Source organism: Oncorhynchus tshawytscha, linkage group LG03, assembly GCF_018296145.1.
Source record: "Oncorhynchus tshawytscha isolate Ot180627B linkage group LG03, Otsh_v2.0, whole genome shotgun sequence".
Lineage (NCBI taxonomy): Eukaryota > Metazoa > Chordata > Actinopteri > Salmoniformes > Salmonidae > Oncorhynchus > Oncorhynchus tshawytscha.
Genome location: NC_056431.1, coordinates 18,708,199 through 18,717,739, shown reverse-complemented (window position 1 = coordinate 18,717,739; position 9,541 = coordinate 18,708,199).

The following is a 9,541-nucleotide window of genomic DNA, read 5'->3' as shown; positions in this document are numbered from 1 at the left end:
CCACACGCTGATCCTGTCATCTGCACTCAATGCTACTTTCCAAAGCCCCCCCCCCCATTCCTTGCTTGTTATCTTAGAAGGAGTTATCAGCCTCAACCAGCTTAACTGGTGGATGATTTGATCACAAGGGCGCCAGGTGGAAGAGACCATGCATAGTGCATACCTGATTCCGCACACCTAAGTTGGCTGCATAAATGTTCTGCTCCATTGAAAGAGTGATACAATTGTAAATCCTGTAGTAAAACTGGGCCGTGACTGCACAATAGCTGTATGGATGATTCACAGGATGGGACAAATGGAAATCTCAGCTACGGTGCTGTAACTATTGTGCCCTGTAGTTGAATACTTAATAGGAGTCTATCCGGCTCCCATCTCTCAATCTCCTCCCTTATCGCTTTCCCAGACAACAATGTGCCATATTTCTCTCCCTCAATCCCATGATACCAGCCTCTTATTGGTTTTACTGTATACACAGCGGCAGAGGTAGCAACTACTCTAGCTGAATGTTAACAACAATGGCGATGGGGCGAATTGTGTGGCTTTATCTTCCTAGGGCCTCACACTCTCCCTTCCTCTCTCCCCTTCTCTCCACCCTCCTTTAAGTTCTTAGTTTTTGCTTTCTTACGTCTGTCTGTTTGTCTGTCTTTTCCCCATTTTCCTCTCTTCTCACTCCCATTCCCCACTTTTTACACTCTTTTTTTCACTCACTCATCTGTCTCAGTCTCAATACATTCACCTCTCTCTCTCTCTCTCTCTCTCTCTCTCTCTCTCTCTCTCTCTCTGTGTCTCTGTCTCTCTCTCTGTCTCTCTCTTCCCTCATCCCTGCAGAGATGCTGTACTGTAGCTAGCTATATTGTTATGGGTCGCACTAATACTTAATACTCTTATCTTCCCACCCTCTCTGCATTAGTTTACTGAATCTTCCAGAGCAGTTTAGAAAGCATGGTGTGGGGCGGTCCGTTATTCCTTTGCATTGATTTCTTTCTCTGTGAGTCGGTGTGGTGAGAAGCTAATAGTCCCTGACAAATCACAGCTCCCATTTCCTCGCTCTCTACAAGGCCTTTTCAACAGCCGCCAATGGAAACACAGTCCTCATGGAGGTGCAGAAATGGTGTCAAAGCCTAACAAAGGCAGTTGTAAAACGAAGGAAAAAACTGACTGCTGAGAAAAAGAAAGAAATATTCTGGAGTCTGCATATAAATATTCCATTAACTTTACCCGGCTCTATAACAGTGTGTTTATGCGTTCAGTGCCCTGAATTTGAAATGAAATTATTGCAAGGGGGAGAAAAAAAGTAGCCGTTTCCTTCTTCCAATTTTTCCCTCTTCCTTTTTTTGCCCTTCTCCTTATCAAGGGTGACACTAATCCAATTTCGACTTGGCTTGTGACAGCTCTAGCATGGTTTTGTATACTGATTCCCCCCTCTCTGTTCATTCTGTTCATTCACACACACACACACACACACACACACACACACACACACACACACACACACACACACACACACACACACACACACACACACACACACACACAGCATTGTTAGTATTACGATTTCCCCATTGCCCTATCTGAATGACTGAATTAATAAATTACATTGTATTTTATTTTCAAATGGCGAGTTGTCAATAGAGGTCGACCGATTTATGATTTTTCAACGCCGATACCGATTATTGGAAAACAAAAAAAGTTGATACCGATTTAATCAGCCGATTTTTATTTTATTTGTAATAATGACAATTACAACAATACTGAATGAACACTTATTTTAACTTAATATAATACATCAATAAAAATCCATTTAGCCTCAAATAAATAATGAAACATGTTCAATTTGGTTTAAATAATGCAAAAACAAAGTGTTGGAGAAGAAATTAAAAGTGCAATATGTGCCATGTAAAAAAGCTAACGTTTAAGTTCCTTGCTCAGAACATGAGAACATATGAAAGTTGGTGGTTCCTTTTAACATGAGACTTCAATATTCCAAGGTAAGAGGTTTTAAGTTGTAGTTAATATAGTATTTATAGGACTATTTCTCTCTATACCATTTGTATTTCATATACCTTTGACAATTGGATGTTCTTATAGGCACTTTAGTATTGCCAGTGTAACAGTATAGCTTCCGTCCCTCTCCTCGCCCCTACCTGGGCTCAAACCAGGAACACATCGACAACAGCCACCCTCGAAGCAGCGTTACCCAAGCAGAGCAAGGGGAACAACTACTCCAAGTCTCAGAGCGAGTGACGTTTGAAGCGTTATTAGCGCGCACCCTGCTAACTAGCTAAGCCATTTCACATCGGTTACACCAGCATAATCTCGGGGAGTTGATAGGCTTGAAGTCATAAACAGCTCAATGCTTGAAGCATTGCGAAGAGCTGCTGGCAAAACGCACGAAAGTGCTCTTTGAATGAATGCTTACGAGCCTGCTGCTGCCTACCATCGCTCAGTCAGACTGCTCTATCAAATATCAAATCATAGACTTAATTATAACATAATAACATCCGGAAACTATCATTTCGAAAACAAAACGTTTATTATTTCAGTGAAATACGGAACCGTTCGGTATTTTATCTAACGGGTGGCATCCCTAAGTCTAAATATTCCTGTTACATTGTACAAACTTCAATGTTATGTCATAATTACGTAAAATTCTGGCAAATTAGTTCGCAATGAGCCAGGCTGCCCAAACTGTTGCATATACCCTGACTCTGCGTGCAATGAACGCAAGAGAAGTGACACAATTTCACCTGGTTAATATTGCCTGCTAACCTGGATTTCTTTTAGCTAAATATGCAGGTTTAAAAATATATAATTCTGTGTATTGATTTTAAGAAAGGCATTGGTGTTTATGGTTAGGTACAGTCGTGCAACAATCGTGCTTTTTTTGCAAATGCGCTTTTGTTAAATCATCCCCCTGCGTTGCATCGATTATATGCAATGCAGGACACGATAGATAAACTAGTAATATCATCAACCATGTGTAGTTAACTAGTGATTATGATTGATTGATTGTTTTTTTTATAAGATAAGTTTAATGCTGGCTAGCAACTTACCTTGGCTTCTACTGCATTTGCGTAACAGGCAGGCTCCTCGAGGAGTGCAATGAGAGGCAGGTGGTTAGTGCGTTGGACTAGTTAACTGTAAGGTTGCAAGATTGAATCCCGGAGCTGAAAAGGTAAAAATCTGTCGTTCTGCCCCTGAACAAGGCAGTTAACCCACCGTTCCTAGGCCGTCATTGAAAATAAGAACGTGTTCTTAACTGACTTGCTTAGTTAAATAAAGGCGTAAAAAAAAAAACCGGCCAAATCAGTGTCCAAAAATACCAATTTCCGATTGTTATGAAAACTTGAACTCGGCCCTAATTATTTGACCATTCCGATTAATCGGTCGACCTCTAGTTGTCAACCCATCCCTTATGGGATTTGACACATAAACAAACATTACAATAATTCACTGTGATAATTCTTCCAGTGTTTTCTGCAGTGCGCACCGCATAAAGAGTGAACAAATAAATCAATACATATTAGTAAATAAGGTTATCCAAGCAGTAATTATATCCATAGAGCAGTAAAATATATAGTATACACTACCAGTCAAAAGTTTGAACATACCTACTCATTCCAGGGTTTTTCTTTATTTTTGCAATTTTCTACATTGCAAAACGATGAAATAACACATATGAAGTCTTGTAGTAACCAAAAAAGTGTTAAAAAAGATATATTTTATATTTGAGATTCTTCAAAGTAATTGCCTTTGACAGCGTTGCACACTCTTGGCACTTCAGCAAATGCTGAACTGGGCAGTTATTGCGCTATTAATCTAGTACTTTTAATGACTTATCCATAATGACAAAGACTGGAAAAACAGTCCAAACTGTGCAAAGCTGATAATGCCCCTTCCTCACTCTCACCACTTTCCACAGCAGTGAACCATAATCTCCCATTCGTATTCCTTTATATCTGATGGGAATCATTTCCCCATGTTCCAATCCATTCCCTGTCCGGTAATGCCTGTGGGTTAGCATCAGAGAGTGGAAGCAGCTAAATAGAGACAAGGTCAGCTAGTCTTTGTTAGGATTCTCCTGAGAATAGGGTGCACAGAGAGAACACATTAGAACGATGGCAGACACAGATCACTGGGAAACAAAAGTGAACACATAATCCCCACTGTATGGGAGATAATTGCATCAGAAAGCAATAATCTGAGAGGAGGTCGTGGTGAAGCGACAGGCACGGTGCATGTGTGTTTGTGAGGTGTTTGATCAGCTCAGTCTTTCTCACTTGAGAGGCTTATCTCTGTGTGAAGGCATGCGAAGGAATGGTGTCGCTGTGTGTGTGTGTGTGTGTGTGTGTGTGTGTGTGTGTGTGTGTGTGTGTGTGTGTGTGTGTGTGTGTTTGATTGAGTATGTGAGGCAAAAGCCCACCACTGCTGAATCCGCTTTATCAGCATTGAGTGTGTGTAAAAGAGAATGTGTCTGCTGCATGCCTGTCGCTTTGCTTGCAGCATGTGTATCTGTGTGTGTCTGTCATAAATCATTCACACAACAACACCATTACCATATTTTTAAGATAAAGTGTGAAATGTGATTTATGCACTGTGTGTGGTTGTTTTCAGTCACTTTCATAGTGAATCAATCGTATAACACCACCTTTTTGCTCCTACTCATATTCAACGCTCCTCCCCGCCGCCCCCACCTGGGGTGGCAGGTAGCCTAGGGGTTAGAGCGTTGGACTAATAGCCGAAAGGTTGCAATATCAAATCCTTGAGCTGACAAGGTAAAAATATGTCGTTCTGAATAAGGCAGTTAACCCACTGTTCCTAGGCCGTCATTGAAAATTTGAATTTGTTCTTAACTGACTTGCTTAGTTACATTTAAAATCCCAGAATTAATTGTTCACCATGTTTAATTGAAACCAAAGGAATATATTATGTCATTCCCATTTCCACATTTGATCTAATATAGATAGTGGATTGTAAAACTTTTTTTTCCCTCAATGATCGATAGTAGTACTGAACTTTGGCCCCAGTTAATCCACTGCAACTCTTCTCCTCAGCCCAGCAGCACTTCTGTCTGTGGTGAGTTAATGATGCTCCTCTGCTGGAGACTACTGCACCATTCTGTCCTTCTGGAAGGGCCCAATGTCCCTCTAATCCCACTCAAAGTCTTTCCTCTTGATTGGAGCCTCAGTACTGGACAGACCTTCAACATTATTATACTGTCTTGGCTCTGTCAGCCATTTTGAATGCAATTAATTAACTTAGAAGTATTTATAAAATGTTCTGTTATGTTTTCTATGAGCTTGCAGGTGACTTTCTTCCAAGATGGCGTAGCAGTAAGTCGTCCTGTCTCGTCGTGTCCCTTGTATATATCGTCTATTTTTTTTTTTTTTTTTACATATTTTTCTTCAAAAACATTTTGCTAAACCTAAGCTTCCAAATACTTCCAAATACTCTCCTGCAACCCGCCTCACCCAATGTAGCTATTTTTCCTAAAGTATTTATATTTACTTCGGAACCGGAACCCCTCAACTGAAGCTAGCCGGCTAACCACCAGCTATGCTAGCGGTCTTCAGCTAACCGGTCATCAGCTAAGCTAACCTTTAGCTCGGAAAGCTCTCGCCAGCTCGAACAACGCGACTCTAACCAGAGCATAACGGACCTATTTATTTTTCATCCCCGGATTCATCCCTGGATTCCCACCGCAAACGGAACATTTCAGCTGGATCTTCACAACTAGCTATCTAGCTAAACCGCAACCCCGGATGATTACTCCTGGCTAGCGCTTCCACCCACTTAGCGTGAAGCTAGCCCGGCCAGCGCACCTGTACTACCACCGTAGCATACTCCTGGGCTACAATACGACGGGTCTATCGATGTCACCGCATGAAGAGGAATAAACAGACTCACCCCATCGCGACGTCCCCTAAAGGCCAACTCTCTAGCCCTCGCTATCTCCCTGCTTGCTAAACTCGGCCTGCTAACTGCTAGCTTGTCTAGCCCCGGTCCGCTAACTGCTACCTTGTTTAGCCCGGGCCTACGAACTGTTAGCTTGTTAGCACAGGCCTGCTAACTGCTAGCTTGTCTAGCCCGGGCCTACGAACTGTTAGCTTGTTAGCACAGGCCTGCTAACTGCTAGCTTGTCTAGCCCGGGCCTACGAACTGTTAGCTTGTTAGCACAGGCCTGCTAACCGTCTGAATCGCCGCGTCCCAAACACTCACCGGACCCATATTTACTTTCTATCTCTTCTTGATTTTGAATCTGTTTATACCTTTCCGGAAACCTGCCTCACCCAATGTGATACGGAATCGCTATTATTTTTAATTTTTAGAACACACTCAAGAACCTCCAGAAGCTAACCAGCTAACTAGCTACAAGCTATTTAGTCATTGTTAACTTTTTTTTCAACCTGGATAACACTCGCCAGTCCAGCTTCCCTGCCCCATCCACCGCTGCCCCCTGGACACTGATCTCTTGGCTACATAGCTGATGCACTCTGGACTGTCCATTAATCACGGTACTCCATTCTGCTTGTTTATGTTTTATCTGTCGGCCCCGTTGCCTAGTCAACGCCATTTTACCTGCTGTTGTTGTGCTAGCTGATTAGCTGTTGTCTCACCTACTGTTTAAGCTAGCTTTCCCAATTCAACACCTGTGATTACTGTATGCCTCGCTGTATGTCTCTCTCAAATGTCAATATGCCTTGTATACTGTTGCTCAGGTTAGTTATCATTGTTCTAGTTCACAATGGAGCCCCTAGTTCTACTCTTCATACCCCTGATAACTCCTTTGTCCCACCTCCCACACATGCGGTGACCTCACCCATTACAACCAGCATGTCCAGAGACACAACCTCACTCATCATCACCCAGTGCCTAGGCTTACCCCCGCTGTACCCGCACCCCACCATACCCCTGTCTGCGCATTGTGCCCTGAATATATTCTACCATGCCCAGAAACCTGCTCCTCTTATTCTCTGTCCCCAACGCTCTAGGCGACCAGTTTTGATAGCCTTTAGCCGCACCCTCATACTACTCCTTCTCTGTTCCGCGGGTGATGTGGAGGTAAACCCAGGCCCTGCATGTCCCCAGGCACCCTCATTTGTTGACTTCTGTGATCGAAAAAGCCTTGGTTTCATGCATGTCAACATCAGAAGCCTCCTCCCTAAGTTTGTTTTACTCACTGCTCTAGCACACTCTGCTAACCCTGATGTCCTTGCTGTGTCTGAATCCTGGCTCAGGAAGGCCACCAAAAATTCAGAGATTTCCATACCCAACTATAACATCTTCCGTCAAGATAGAACTGCTAAAGGGGGAGGAGTTGCAGTCTACTGCAGAGATAGCCTGCAAAGTAATGTCATACTTTCCAGGTCCATACCCAAACAGTTCGAACTACTAATTTTGAAAATTACTCTCTCCAGAAATAAGTCTCTCACTGTTGCCGCCTGCTACCGACCCCCCTCAGCTCCCAGCTGTGCCCTGGACACCATTTGTGAATTGATCACCCCCATCTAGCCTCAGAGTTTGTTCTGTTAGGTGACCTAAACTGGGATATGCTTAACACCCCGCTAGTCCTACAATCTAAGCTAGATGCCCTCAATCTCACACAAATCATCATTCCGTTTCAACTGTTCTGCCTTATTATTATTCGACCATGCTGGTCATTTATGAACATTTGAACATCTTGGCCATGTTCTGTTATAATCTCCACCCGGCACAGCCAGAAGAGGACTGGCCACCCCACATAGCCTGGTTCCTCTCTAGGTTTCTTCCTAGGTTTTGGCCTTTCTAGGGAGTTTTTCCTAGCCACCGTGCTTCTACACCTGCATTGCTTGCTGTTTGGGGTTTTAGGCTGGGTTTCTGTACAGCACTTTGAGATATCAGCTGATGTACGAAGGGCTATATAAATAAATTTGATTTGATTTGATTTGATCATCAAGGAACCCACCAGGTACAACCCTAACTCTGTAAACAAGGGCACCCTCATAGACGTCATCCTGACCAACTGGCCCTCCAAATACACCTCCGCTGTCTTCAACCAGGATCTCAGCGATCACTGCCTCATTGCCTGTATCCGCTACGGAGCCGCAGTCAAACGACCACCCCTCATCACTGTCAAACGCTCCCTAAAACACTTCTGTGAGCAGGCCTTTCTAATCGACCTGGCCCGGGTATCCTGGAAGGACATTGACCTCATCCCGTCAGTTGAGGATGCCTGGTCATTCTTTAAAAGTAACTTCCTCACCATTTTAGATAAGCATGCTCCGTTCAAAAATGCAGAACTAAGAACAGATACAGTCCTTGGTTCACCCCAGACCTGACTGCCCTCGACCAGCACAAAAACATCCTGTGGCGGACTGCAATAGCATCGAATAGTCCCCGGGATATGCAACTGTTCAGGGAAGTCCGGAACCAATACACGCAGTCAGTCAGGAAAGCTAAGGCCAGCTTCTTCAGGCAGAAGTTTGCATCCTGTAGCTCCAACTCCAAAAAGTTCTGGGACACTGTGAAGTCCATGGAGAACAAGAGCACCTCCTCCCAGCTGCCCACTGCACTGAGGCTAGGTAACACGGTCACCACCGATAAATCCATGATTATCGAAAACTTCAATAAGCATTTCTCAACGGCTGGCCATGCCTTCCGCCTGGCTACTCCAACCTCGGCCAACAGCTCTGCCCCCCGGCAGCTCCTCGCCCAAGCCTCTCCAGGTTCTCCTTTACCCAAATCCAGATAGCAGATGTTCTGAAAGAGCTGCAAAACCTGGACCCGTACAAATCAGCTGGGCTTGACAATCTGGACCCCCTATTTCTGAAACTTTCCACCGCCATTGTCGCAACCCCTATTACCAGCCTGTTCAACCTCTCTTTCATATCGTCTGAGATCCCCAAGGATTGGAAAGCTGCCGCAGTCATCCCCCTCTTCAAAGGGGGAGACACCCTGGACCCAAACTGTTACAGACCTATATCCATCCTGCCCTGCCTATCTAAGGTCTTCGAAAGCCAAGTCAACAAACAGGTCACTGACCATCTCGAATCCCACCGTACCTTCTCCGCTGTGCAATCTGGTTTCCGAGCCAGTCACGGGTGCACCTCAGCCACACTCAAGGTACTAAACGATATCATAACCGCCATCGATAAAAGACAGTACTGTGCAGCCGTCTTCATTGACCTTGCCAAGGCTTTCGACTCTGTCAATCACCATATTCTTATCGGCAGACTCAGTAGCCTCGGTTTTTCGGATGACTGCCTTGCCTGGTTCACCAATTACTTTGCAGACAGAGTTCAGTGTGTCAAATCGGAGGGCATGCTGTCCGGTCCTCTGGCAGTCTCTATGGGGGTGCCACAGGATTCAATTCTCGGGCTGACTCTTTTCTCTGTATATATCAATGATGTTGCTCTTGCTGCGGGCGATTCCCTGATCCACCTCTACGCAGACGACACCATTCTATATACTTTCGGCCCGTCATTGGACACTGTGCTATCTAACCTCCAAACAAGCTTCAATGCCATACAACACTCCTTCCGTGGCCTCCAACTGCTCTTAA